At 36.6% G+C, this 13,653-nt stretch overlaps 1 pseudogene; it reads left to right on the top strand.

Moving 5' to 3' along the window:
- Positions 1–12,603: 12,603 nt before the first annotated feature.
- Positions 12,604–13,249, top strand: LOC110222603 (OCIA domain-containing protein 1 pseudogene; annotated as a pseudogene).
- Positions 13,250–13,653: the final 404 nt, after the last annotated feature.

The following is a 13,653-nucleotide window of genomic DNA, read 5'->3' as shown; positions in this document are numbered from 1 at the left end:
AAATGTCCAGGTGGCATATGAAAATAAGTGGTGGCATATGAAAATGGAGAAACTAACCCTATCTTGAGACATGCAAGGCTATGAAACTAGGGCAAATAATGGTGGTGCCATCGCCAGAAGTGATAAATTAGGAGGAAAAATTCTGAGCTTATGTTTATCATGTTGAATTTGAGGTGATACTAAAATATTCAGGCAGTGATGAGCGTGTCAGTAAATAAAAATAGGAAAGTAGAAGTGTGAGTGAAAAATTACATGAAAAAGTACTCATCAGGGACAGAATAGTAATGTAAATAGAGAAAATCAAAATAATTATTCTCAGCCCTCATATTAAAATGAGTAACATGACTCAGCACAGCAGCAACCCTTCTTACTCCATATCATTCATCTTGACCTGGATGCTCCTGGCAACTATGTTGAAGGGACTCACAATTGTCATTGGTCTTGATGCAACTTATTCCTGTGTAAGGAGTCTTCCAGCATGGGAAAGTGGAGATCATTGGTAATGACCAAGGAACAGGACAACCTATAATTGCATTCACTGATACTGGATGTTTAATTGGTGAAGCTACAAATAATGAAGTTCCAATGAACCCAACCAAAATAGTCTTTGATGCCAAACATCTGATTGGTCACAGATTTGATGATGAAATTGTACAGCAGACATGATGTATTGGTCTTTCACTGGCATGAATGATGTAGCCATGCCTATGGTCCAAGTCAAGTACAAAGGACAGACTCAAAGTTTCTATCCAGAAGAATCATCTTCTATGGGCTTGATGAAGACGAAAGAAATTGCAGAAGCTTACTTTGGAAAAAAGTATTACAAATGCTTTTTCTATAGTACCAGCATACTACAGTGATTCCCAGTTGCAGGCCACCAAAATGCTGTAACCATCACTGATCTCAGTGTGCTCTGAATTATCAATAAGCCCACTCCTGCCACTTTTGCTTATGACATTGGACAAAAAGGTTGGTGCCAAAAGAAATGTATTGATCTTTGACCTTGGAGGTGGCATTTTCAATGTCTCCATTCTTATCACTGAAGATGGCATCTTTAAGGTCAAGTCCACAGCTAGGGATATGCATTTGGATAGGTAGAACTTTGACAATGGATGGTCAGCCATTTTATGTTCAGATGAAAGCACCAGAAGGACCTCAGTGAGAACAAGAGGGCTGAGAGCTAACTGAAAACCACTTGTGAATATGCAATATACACTCTCCCATCCAATATTCAGGCAAGTGTTGAGATTGATGCCCCTTTCTGAAGGTATCAACTTCCGTGTCTCTATCACCTGTGATCATTTTGAAGAGCTGAATACTGACTTCTTTTGTGGCACACTGGACTCTGCAGAAAAGGCCCTAATGATTCATAACATTTTTATGGTGGATCAGAGATTCATAACATTTTTATGGTGGATGGTTCCACTCATATCCTTAAAATCCAGAATTTTTTACATGAGTTCTTCAGCCAAAAGGAGCTGAGCAAAAAGCATCAATCCTGATGAGAATGTTGCCTATGGTGCAGCTGTCCAGGCTGCCAGTTTGTCTGGAGGTGAATTTGAGAATGTTCAGGACTTACTTCTTTTGGACATCAGTCTTCTTTCTCTTGGTATTGAAATTTCCAATGGAGTTGTGACATTTCTGATCGAGCACAATACCACCATCCCTAGCAAGCAGAAACAAACCTTTACTAGCTACTCAGACAAAGTGCCTTACATTCTTATTCAGGTTTATGAAGATGAGAGCAGTGACAAAGGATGATAACCTATTTGACAAATTTGAGCTTGAAGGAATCCCCACCCCTACCCCATGGGTGTTTTCAGATTGAAATAACATTTGACATCTATGCAAATAACATCTTCCACATGCCTGCTATGGATAAGTGAACAGGTAAGGAGAATAAGATCATCACCAACGACAAAGTCATCTGAGCAAAGAAGATAATAAGCATATGGTCCAAGAAGTTGAGAAACTCAAGACTGAAGATGAGAAACAGGGGACAAGGTATCTTCCAAAACTCCCCTGAATCTTACGCTTTCAACATGAAGCCTACAGTAGAGGATGAGAAACTCTAAGGAAAAACTGGTGATGAAGACAAACAGAAGATCCTTAACAAATGTAATGAAATAATCAGTTAGATAGATAAGAGCCAGACTGCTAAAAAGGAAGAATTATTAGCAGAAATATTTGGAGGTCTACAACCCCATTATTACTAAGCTGTACTAGAACGCAGGGGGCATGCCAGAAGGCATTCCTGATGCATTTCCAAGTGGTTGAGCAGCCCCATCCAGAGGTGCTTCTTCTGGACCCACCACTGAAGAGATCAACTAAAAACACCAGAAGAAATAGCTTTCCATACAGCTTTCCAAAACTTGAAGGACTCGGACTTGTAGCCAAAGCTACAAATGGCAGTCTAAAAGTAGCATTTGAGCTGATATGTAAATCTGTGCATTTTGAATACTTGAATGTAGGCACAGGGAGAAGAATGAACAATACTGTAGTTCATCAGCATTGTAAATATGTGGAAATGCAATTCTTTTTCTGGAGAATAATCTACTTAAAATTGCCACCATGAAAAAAAAATGAGCACCATCTCCTATAGACTCATATACTGATAGAGAATTAATGTTGATATTTCATCCTGAGTAAATCGCCAGCAATTCCTCCTCAGATGTAAGTGAGTTTTTATATTTTAATGCTGTCTGCAGCTTGGAGATTTTTCCTTCCTGAAACTTAATGAGTTATGTCTCTGGATTGCTCCTTGGCTCTGATTACTGCAGCTTCTCAGAGTGGTTCAGGAACTCCTTTGCCATTCCTACTGCTGTTGTGCCTCCCAACTACTCTTGTTTAGTCTTAGAAACTCAGCACCCTGCTGCCACAGCTGACCTCTATCTCTGGACGTACCATGCAGTGAAGCAACAATGCTGCACCTGCTTCTCACTGCTCCAACAGTTATTGCTACTTGGGGGAAATATTATCCCTATTTTAGGATGAAATCAACTGGATCAACCTGCCTGAGGCCCAGTCAACACATTTTCAGTTCTGTTGTTGGCAGTTTCACAGCCCCTCTCACCTGGTACACAAAGTGGCTGCCTAGTTATGTACAGGATTTACTGATTTGTACTTCTCAACTAAAGGCATGCATGTGCTGGTAAATGTTTAAGAATTATCTCTCTAGCAAGGGGGAGAAGAGGAATGTGCCCAGCACACATTTTTAAGTATAACTTCATTATTTTTTTCTCCATCACTTTCTTAAGTCTAGATAATAAACAAAACAATAAATCAAGTCCTGATTTTTAGCATTTGCCAATTTCCATGGTATAAATACTCACACAGAAAATTTAACCATCATAACTCCTGAGCCATTTTGAGAAGACTCCATCCAACACCAAAGGTCTTCAAGCCTGTACTTTTTGGTCAGTTAGTGGGAATGAGTTTCATTCCCTGCTTCCACATCTTTGGGTATAGAAAGTGTAACGACCACCATATGATTAGTACCTCTCACTAGTCTTGCCCTAAAAATCCAATAAGCATCAAGAAGTAATTGGAAAGGGCTGTTCAAAACTTCTTTAACCTACAAACATTGTTGCCATAAATACAAATCTCATGTCCTATTAAAAGCAGCTTGGCCGATGGTATTGTTCATAGAGTTAGAGCCATAAACATATAGAATGAAGTCTTCTGACACTTATTATCTATGTGACCCTAGGCAAGTCTCTAAAACTTTTTGAGCCTCAGTTTCCACAACTATAAAATGAGGGAGTTTGACTAGATGACCTGGTCCCTTGTCCCTTTCAATCTATTGTCCAATAATATAACAATAAAATTAACATAACCAGTGTTACATAAGTGTATCGACAATGTATAAAACAGAATACTATATGAGATCCAAGAGACATAGAAAAACAATAGATAGATAAACATGTACATATATTTTATATGCATATGTATATATGTGTTTTTTTGAACTTTATAGTTGATCACTGAAAGACAATACATAATTAAAGTGATACTCTTCTACCAATTAAAATTGCAGAAGTAGAATGGATGTTTTTGACAAGTGAGTTGTCTGTCCTTGGAGGTCTTCAAGTGAAGGCTGTGAGATGATACTTGGAAACAAACAGTTTAGATGGAATTCCTGTTCCAAGAAAGAAGGTGTGGCATAGTGGATGGAAAGCCGGCCTCATGGCCAGGAAGTCCTGACTTTTGGACCTACTGGTTTCTAACTATGAGGTCCTGCACAGGTTACTTAACTTCTCAGTGCTCTCCACAATTTTTGAAGAATCTTAAGTTTTAGAGAAAAGAGTGACCTATATTGGTAGAGGGAATTTCCTCATGTGGAAGTGCTATATAACAATGAAATGGCAGATCCTGTTCCAGTTCCTTTCCTACTAAAGTCTGAGTAGTCGTGGATATCCACTGAGCTCTCTTCCAGTTCTGAAAATGTAGAGAGTTTGTCTGGCTACTTTCCAAAATAGTATTGTTTTATAAATTTCAAAATTAGGATTGTTGTCTTGTGTCATTTAATTATTTCAGTCGTGTCCCACTCTCTGTGACACTATTTCGGGTTTTCTTCGTAGAAATGCTGGAGTGGTTTGCCATTTCCTTCTCCAGCTCATTTTACAGATGAGGAAACTGAGCCAAAAAGGGTTATGTAATTTGCCCAGGGTCACACAGCAGGTAAGTATCTAAGGCTGTCTTTGAACTGATGGCTTTCAGACTCTAAGCTTTGTGCTCTATTCACTGCACTTGTAACTGTGGAGAAGCTAGGGTTACCTGTGTTGTTTAAACTCTATGCAAAACAGAGCAAAACAAAACATAAAACACAGCTATTGACCTTAGCCACTTATCTACAGTCTAATAGATGTGAGTCAATACAGGCAATAAAATTGGACAAAAATTCTAGCAATACTTTATGTCATTGATCCTCTAATCCCTGGGTGAAGTCATTTAATAAAGTTTTTTGGCTTCATTAATTTTTTTCTTTTGCTTTTTTGTTCTTTCCCATAGATTAAAAAAAAAGGTTACATTGAACTGGAAGTCTATTGTATCTAATAATTGCAGCATTAGGTAAAAATATTGCACATTTATATGTATACATGTATATATGTATACACACATCTATCTGTCTGTCTTGTCTGTCTGTCTATCTAGCTAATGTGGTTAGGGTATCCCAAAAATCTTAGTGCAATTTAAAAATATTAAAGTTTTAATTTTGCTAAGACTTTTGAGACATCATGCATTTCTCATCTTTTGTAGATGCATATTAATCTCTAAAACTAAGTTTCAGATATTTTATCAATATAGTGGATGAATTGATTTTCACATAAGTATGTAGAAATATGAAATCATAGGTCCCATCCCTTTCCCTATTCCAATATTGCCATCACCTTGTTGGTTGATAGAAAGCTAGTCTAGGAGTCAGAAAGACTTGGGTTCAGCTCTTTCTCTGACCCATACTGGTTATCAGTCAACCCTCATTTATTATGTACCAGGAACCGTGCTAAATGCTAGGAATCCAAAGAAAGGCAAAAGAACAATTCCTGCCCTCAAGGAACTTAGAGCAGAATGAAAGAAAGGGAGCAAGCATTCTTTATGGATGTACTATGTCCCAGGAACTGTGTTAAATGCATTATAAATATTACCTCATTCGATCCTCACAAAGACCCTGAGAGAGAAATACTATTATTTTCCCAATTTTACAATTGAGGAAACTGAGGAAAATACGGGTTGAATGATGCATCTATCTCACAGCTAATAATTGTGTGAGGTTAGATTTGATCTCAGGTCTTCTGGACTCCTTGCCTGTGGTGTCTCCTTCACCATGTAGGTGCCTCAAATGGAAGACACCACATAAAAACAACTCATTAGGAAGAAGGTTGTCTGACCTGTAGAAAGGTACTAAGACTTTTTGTGCCCTCAGGCACAACTCTCTAAAGCCTTAAATTACACAAAAACTGCAAAGCTTTATTGGCAGAAGGAATTTCCTTGATAGGAGTTCCCTGCCGCAGAGGTGTGATACACAGACCTGTGAGCCACATTTTGCCCAATATACTGCCAAATGTGATCAGAATCAGATTAAAATTTAATTGGGAAATATTTAAGAAATAAAAATATCATAAAATATAGATAATATTAATATATGGTTTTCTGCATTAGTATATCACCTGTAGTGATCCTGCTGTACAATTTAGTTGTCTCATTTCTATTTCAGCTTGGCACCATTGCCCTACAGCAATGTGATCAGAAGCCAGGGGAGGGGGGGTATACATGTATACACATATAAACATATACATATATACACATATGTGTATACACAGATACATATACATGTGTATATGTATTTTCTTTAAAAGACAAGTTAAACCAACTGGCTAAATTATTAAAAAAAACAACACCTTATTTCCTAAGGTTTGATCTTATGGGAGCCAGAAATCCTGCTGAGGCTCCCCCTCCACAAGACTGTATATGCACTGATACCAAATCCTGTTGCACATATGCTGTATTTCCTTAGATGATGCCTCTTTCAGACATTTCAGAAATACTGTACACATTCTCTTCATTCCTTTCAAACTTCTACAGTAGCAAGGTATTGTATAATACATAAAAGCTATCCTATTAGTACAAGTAGAAGGGTCAGGAGAAGCCATGTGGTAATGGATTGTTTTAACATCTTTATGATGCGACCTATTGTTCATACTTAGGGCTGCAACAGTTGAAAAATATGGCAATTATTGGCTAAGCATTCATTGTTCAAGTCCTGTAAATGCACAAACACTATAATTTTTCAAGCAGTACTGCCCATGTCCTGTTGCACATGATGCATCAAGGGCACTAGCATTTTCTCCCAGCTTTTCTACTGTGTTCTTTCTGACAAATGAACATGGGACCTTTAATGGATTCTGCAATTCCTTCTTCACATCCTTTCTCTGTCACTTCCCCCCCCCCAACTTGCTTGCCTTTTTATGGGGTTAACGCTATAAAGTAGAATCTTGTGGGGAAAGTATTCCCTTGTGAGGAGTGATTTGGAGTAAGAGGGAAAACATTGTTTTAAGAGCTAGCATTCAGGTTCATCTCGTAATCACAGAGGGATTGGATAGTGGAGGGAAGATTATCAAGCAAGATGCCATCCTTCATATTAGTATTTGCTTATGGAAAATTGGATATTTTTATGTGTAGTACATGATTGTTTTCATGGTGAAGCTGTGTTAATTATGTCGCTTTTTCAGCTTTGCAGTAACACAAAGAAGAATGTGTATTGAAATGGTCAGTTTGATGAGATACTGTATATTTTATATAAAATACATTAATTTAATATCTCATTCAGAAACATAGTACATTGGGAACTTAATTCTCCATTCATTTTATTAATGTTGTAATTAATTTTCTTTTCAGAAAAATAAATTAATAGGCAAATAATAAAGATTTATGTGCTTACTTAATATTTAAAAATATCAAATTTTAGTAAGACTTTCTATGATCCATTCTTCCTGATGTCTAATTCACACACGAAATGTCAGGCATATGCAAGCCTGCTTTTAACTCTCTCAGGCACTATTATATCATGAAGAACATAACTTACATAACTAATCATTTTTGCAAAATGATACATCATAGAAATAACTAGAGATGGATGGAGGGCAGCAAAAATTGTAGAAAGATAGAATGGGATGTATGTTTTCATTTTGAGCTTAATCTTTCGCAGGGCAGTTGAAATGAAGGCAGGAGAAAGGACAAGATGACCTCACAAGGTCTTTCCAGTCCTGGGATTATACCTACAGTGATATGAAGTGACAGTTCAATTTAAACACAAAGGATTAAATTTGAAACAAAAACAACCTGTCTGTAAGAAATGTATGTACATTAAAAATTGATGTTCTTTTTTATATCCTCATCTATCTTTTGGTAAATCATTATTGTACTCCTTTTCTAATACTTTTCTAATATCATATCTGACAGAAATTGTAGGTAGAACTAAGTTTGAATAAAGGGCAGGATAGTTCAAGGAAAGAACACCAAGGTGAGAATCAGCAGATATTAATTTTCACATTCGATCTTCACCTGACTCACAGGTTGTGTGACCTTGGGCAAGTAACTTCAGTTCTCTTGATTTGAGTATCCTTAGCTGTCAGGGATAAGGATATTTGTTGTGAGGATGAAATAAAATAGTGTTTATGAAAATACTTTTAAAACAAGTTTAAAACAATTATAAAATATGACATTTTAATATTCGGGTGGTTTAGAAAGAGCACCTTCTTTTCTATGCATTCAGAAAGGTATTCTTCATGCTTTCTTGGGCCCAGAGGTGAAGGATCATGTGGCATATATGCTTTCTCATGGATAATCTCGTCATCTTTCCCTAATTCCTTTCTTTCCTCCCATGATTATCATTCCAAACCCCTAAATTCAGCTCTTTTTTGTCATCCCTTTTGCTTTTATGTCAAGAAATATGGGCTCAGAGTTATTCAGAAAGCATTTATTAAGCATATTCTATTCCAGGCACCATATTAAGACCTGTGGGTGCAAAATATGCAAAAATATTCCCTGTCCCCAAGAAATTCAAACTCTAAAAGGGAAGATAACTTGCAGACAATTCTGTATATGCCAGATACATACAGGGTAGATTGGAGATAACCTCAGAGGGAAGGCATTAACATTAAGGGAGACAGAAAAGGCTTCTTACAGGAGGAAGCATTTTAGCTGAGCCTTAAAGGAAGTCAGAGAAGCCAAGAGGCAGAAATAAAGAGGCAGAGCTTTCCAGGCATAAGGGATTGCTAGTGAAAATGTCCTGATTGTAGAGAGTGAGTGTCTTATTTGAGCAACTGAAAGAACGTCTGTTTCACTGAATCGCGAAGTATGCAGAGAAACATAATGAGTAAGAAAATTGGCAAGATTGGAAGTGGTAAAGGTTATGCAAGGCTTTCAAACCAAACAGGACTTTATCTTTGATCCTGGAGGGGTAATGTGTAGCCACTGGCTGTTGGTGAGCAGTGGGGTAGCATGTTATACATCTGCTTTAGAAAGATCACTGTAATATGTGAATGGCGGATAGACTGGAGGAGGGGAGAGACTTGAGACAAGGAGAAGGATATTACAATACTTGAGGGGTTAAATTATGAGACCATCCAATGTCAGAGCATTTCTTTTAACAAATAAGAATATTGGTATCCAGAGAAACTGGCTGGCTTATTCAAAGTCACAAAGTGAGTTAATGGAAGAGCCAAGCCTAGATCTTATTGATCCTAGGACTCCTACTATACTGGTTTTCTTTTAAGAACATTTTGTTATAAGGATTTGCAAATAGGGCCATAACTATAATTTTTTTTTGCAAATTTCTCCTCAATTAATAGTGAAGTCTATGCTTTCACTGATGCCTTAAGAGCACACATCAAATAATAATTCCAATCCAAGAACTTATGTTTAATAGGGCAATTTAGCATTATATACTAGGGGATAAAGGCTGGCTCAGTTCCTCTTGATTATGAAATCATTGGACTTTCTCATTTTTATATTTGAATTCTCAAGTACCTGGCACAATTTATGGCACAGAATGAGTGGTGAATAACTTCTCGTTTGCTGTGCATTCTTAATGTAGTAAAAATCAAATTTCACTTAGATTAGAATTGGATTTCATCAGAGGCTTATGTAGAATTTTGAATGTACATCAGAAATGCAAAAAATCAAGCAAAAATACAAATAAATTTTTCAGTAGAGCAGAGTCCATTTAATTTACTTACAGAATACATGATTCATCCTAAAAGAGATCTACTGTTAGGGGGGAAAAGGGAAAACATTTTTCACAACCATATGTTATTGTAAAACAACATATTTGAATATTTTAAAGGCACTAAATTCAGCTCAAATCTAAGTTTGCTTTTTTTTCCTTCTGTTGACAATATGTAACATATGTTGGGAATATGAGCCGTAATTAAGCAGTAAGACACGATGGGGTGTATGTGTTGTGTTGGGAACATGCCATGTACTGGGTGTGTTAAGTGTGAAGCCAAAGATGGAGACCCCCACAGCCACTCTAGTGGTGGCAGTATTCCAGCACAACATATGCCATGCAACCTGTTTCCCCCCTCCAAATGTGCCCCTATTATGAGTAATACTATTACAAACGTAAGAATATTTTAAAATCCATACATTTTGCAAAATGAAATGCAACATAATATTAAAAGCAATTTTTTCCCTTTTCCATTGTATTTAAATGACCTAACTTTGCATTTGTACAGATTGCTCCTCCAAAGCACTCTAATATAGCACCAGATTTGTAATTGGTAAGTGAAATACCTGGATAGCCTGTTGAGAAACATGTAGGTTATTTGAAGGTAGCAGTTAAGAAAGTGTTAAGTCAAAGTTCCATCTTGAAAACTCTTCTTCAAGAAAACTATAGTCATTTGTTTTTTTCTTTCCACTTTCAGGAAATACATTTGACCTTCTGAGGTACTTAAATGAGACTCATTTGCAGCCTATTCCTATGGTCCCTTGAGCTTTTCAAAAAAAGTCCATAAAGAACAGAGTTCTAAATTTACCATTTCCACATTACATTTTAAATGTGTCTTTGAAAATGTTTTGAAAAATGAAAAGAAAGTGATTTTGCATTTTACTTTAATTTTCTGCTTTCCATTTTAAAAGCTGTAAATTACACAGCAAAACCATTTGTCTTTCAACCAGTCTCTTAATAGTTCATGATAGTAGGTTAGGCCCACAGGGAGGCATAATCAAGTCTTCAAGACAGAAAAAAGTAATTTATTGTAGCTTCAATTTACTAAATGTCAGTTTTCTAAGAGAATGAATGTATATATCAATAAGACACAACTTCCTGCCAAAGTATTATATAGACTAGAATAATATACATATATTACATGATAAAGCCAGAGCATCTTTGAGTTTTGGGGTGAGGGAAACTCAGAAAGGAAAGAGATTGATTGACAAATCATTTGGGACCTCTCTAAGGATGATATACAGACAATAGAAATATACTCCTTTACTAGGCCCCCCACTGTGATTCTTTCCAGCTCAGTAGCATCTGCCAGAAATTATGATCTGTAGACACAGATTTTGAGAACCGTGATCACTGCTACATCATAACGAGTAAGTAGGATTCACCCAAATAAAAATTCGTGAGAGTAGAAACCCAAATAAAAAACAAGGGATAAAAAATATATAAAGATTTAAATTTTTATATTATTAAACTAGAAGTCTTCACATGGAGACCATTTTAAGTAGATTTCATTGGAGTTGACTTAGTGATGTGGAGTCCTTGATCACTCAGATGAGCAGATGATCTGAAAATGTGCAGATTTTTGCATAAGAACTGTCATATACTCTGGACAAAAATTAGGTCAATTGTGTTATAAAAATTTCCATTTGCAGATACAGTTTAGTATATTTTCAGTAAATTTCCTTTGAATTAGGATCACATCCTCTGGGCCTGGTAACATGAGATCCTCCATGTTAAAACAATATATATTTGCCATGTATACTGACATGTCAAGCCATAGTAAGAATATTATATACTTATTTTGTTTATTCTCTTGTTTTGTAAGATAGATTTAAAAGATTTCATTGATTATTAGGCAATCAGTTTTTTTCCTTTCCTTCTCTTAATGGCAGACATATTATTTGCGTACTTTAGTGAATTGCATGCTAGATACAGTTAATTTTTTGATTTGTGGTTATCACAATAATGTATCTTTGTTGAAAATACAAATTCATGCTTTTAGTCTGATAACACCTTTTATCTAAGTTTTTATATCATTAGAAATTATTTCTGGATAATATATCTAAAGGAATATCTAGAGGAGCAGGGGGGTGGTGCATTCTGATTGTTAGAGTTGATTGTCCTTCGCACACCTGAGAATTCAATATTCCTGGGTGTGGAGGAGAAAACAATGTATCCTCCACCCCTACAAAATCAGCAGAGATTTGACTCTCAATCAAAAGGGCAACACTGGTCTAGCTCATGGCAGTTTCTAGGAGTAAATAAGAACTTGTAATACACTCCTGGCAGATTAACAGTGGAATGTGCTCTCAGTGTGACCACACCAGAGCCCTGTTAGTGGCAGAGTTTTAGGGTGATAGACATCTGTGGAGTTACTAAAAATGCTGCTGTAATACCATAGGAATGTCTGCAGTTATGTGCCCGTTTTGTGCAAGCCTGAGGAAGACATCGTGCTATTTAATGAAGGGAATAAGATGAAAATGATATGCTACCTCCTCTCTTCCATACATCCACAAAGTCATTGTCTCTTCAATTTGGGACTTTTTTTCTAATACTGACTATTGTAATATACCTGTGCCTTCTCTTCCGATGTGATGATTGTTGATATCCCCTAATAGCTCTTCTATAAGGAGAAGAAACTATTGGTCTTCTTCAATGTCTTTCAGCATTTCTTGGGGAGTATTTAACATTTGAAATGCACATCTATTTGTACCTTTTCTTACACAAAATTACCCTCAATTCATGCCTTTTCAGTGCTTATAATTTAGTAAGAAGATATGTACACGAGTAAAAAGAAAACACCCCTCCCTCTTGCAGCTTGGGAAGGGATGGTGCTTGAGTGGGCCTTTGTTGCCGCTGCTCCCGCCGGATGAAAGATGAATGGGAGAACCGATTTTGGGACAGAGCAGAATGCAGAAGTCTCACCACCACTCTCTAACATAGGAATGGATTACATTCCAACAAAAGAGAGTTTTGACGAATCTAATCGAGAAAGCTTGTGGTACAGATCTGTTCCCTTTTCTGCAACAAGTATGTTGCTTACTCAGGGATTCATTGCTAAAGGAATTCTTTCCAGTCACCCCAAACATGGTTCTGTCCCTAAACTTGTATTTGCTTGTGTAATGAGATACTTTGGTGGAAAAATTTTGTACGTGAAAACCTGCCAAGAGAAGTCTAGGGCTTGAAAATTCTCCTCTTGGGGAAGCTACGCCTGACATCCACTTGTATCACCTGGATATTTTTCACAAAAGCCAGGATTTGAATAAAAAATGCCTGCATATTCATTTTTGGAACATCTCCCACATCTGAAAGCAGTGCAGGAGAAGGTCCTTTTTCTCCTTATGAACCAGTCCCTTTCAGAGCTTCCATGAATGAATCAACTCCTACCCAAGGATCTGATACAACTGTGGAAGAAAATAATAAGAGAAAAGTTATTGCATATGAAGAATTAAGGAATAAGATCAGAGAAATATATAAGTAACCTTGTCAGAAAAAGGTGATACCCCACTCAGATCTATGTAGGAAAGAACACCCCCCCCAAAAAAAAAAAAGCACAAGGAAAAGTAAACCAATATGGAGATATTTGCGATGAGTGAAAAATTCTGTCATCTACTGAAGAGAGTTTGTGTTGAGTCTACTGGAGAGAATTTCAGCTAACCAGTATCATCTAGGTGGTCGTGAGCATCTACAGGAAAGGGGAGAAGCAGCTTCCACAAGCATATTAAAAAAAAAACAACTTGTGTTTTAGTAGTGTGGCTTAAGAGGAGGTTTAAAATTAATTATAAACTTTATGGTTAATAGTGTATCAGTGTATATAGACTGTTTGGTAAACTAGATGAAGGAAGGTACTGGACTATGATTTTATAGAGTTTATAAAATCATTTACACAAATTGGTTAAACTACTCTTAAAGTATCATCAAAAGAC

The sequence above is a fragment of the Phascolarctos cinereus genome, unplaced genomic scaffold (assembly GCF_003287225.1).
Source record: "Phascolarctos cinereus isolate Bilbo 61053 unplaced genomic scaffold, phaCin_HiC Scaffold_9;HRSCAF=440, whole genome shotgun sequence".
Taxonomy (NCBI): domain Eukaryota; kingdom Metazoa; phylum Chordata; class Mammalia; order Diprotodontia; family Phascolarctidae; genus Phascolarctos; species Phascolarctos cinereus.
The sequence above is the reverse complement of the archived record's forward strand: the minus strand, read 5'-3'. Positions and strand labels throughout refer to the sequence as shown.